This window comes from Euprymna scolopes, chromosome 28, assembly GCF_053919585.1.
Source record: "Euprymna scolopes isolate OS-2025 chromosome 28, ASM5391958v1, whole genome shotgun sequence".
NCBI lineage: Eukaryota > Metazoa > Mollusca > Cephalopoda > Sepiida > Sepiolidae > Euprymna > Euprymna scolopes.
In genome coordinates, this window is record NC_136509.1 from 83,818,092 (window position 1) to 83,818,743 (window position 652).

General features: G+C 33.6%; 1 non-coding gene across 1 annotated transcript; it reads right to left on the reverse strand.

Annotated features, from left to right (window-relative positions):
• Positions 1-272: 272 nt before the first annotated feature.
• On the reverse strand, positions 273-344 carry Trnae-uuc (transfer RNA glutamic acid (anticodon UUC)). The gene has a single exon. It is a non-coding gene; the product is annotated as a tRNA-Glu (tRNA).
• Positions 345-652: the final 308 nt, after the last annotated feature.

Sequence of the window (652 nt, forward strand, 5' to 3'; positions counted from 1 at the left end):
TACTACACATCACTTTTCCGTCCTCGGACAGTGGAGGAGAAAAAAAGCGTAGTATCAGAACAGTTCCTAGCCAATTGAACCAAAATGGTCACAAAACTAGAACTAATCCAGTTGAGCCATTGTTGTTTTAAGAACAGCTATCTTAAAGCTGAAAAGTTCAACATAATCCTCAAAGAAAATATTAAGTATAAAATGCGTTTTGATCATAAAGGAGTTGAGTTTTCATTGAATACAAAGGCTAATAAAAATTTAAAAAAAAAAAAAAAATTACGTTCCCACACCGGGAATCGAACCCGGGCCGCCTGGGTGAAAGCCAGGAATCCTAACCACTAGACCATATGGGAGAACGCGGTGACCTTTTTCTAACTTAATAGTATTTATAATTTCAACATCAGCAGTAATTTTCTAACTGCAGTGTAAAAGCGTTTTACTGTGTGTAATGAGAACTGGATGGTTTTTATCAACGTTGTTCTAAGTAGCTTAATCGGGTATCGGGTATATTGAAGCGATTAGCTTCCAAAATAACTGCCTAATTTTATTGATTAGTGTACTCTTTATTGTTTTCTAATAGCGGTGACAAGGAAAATTAATCTACCGTGTAAATATTAATTTTTTTTTTTAATTTGTTTTTTTTTCTGATTTTTTTTGTTGT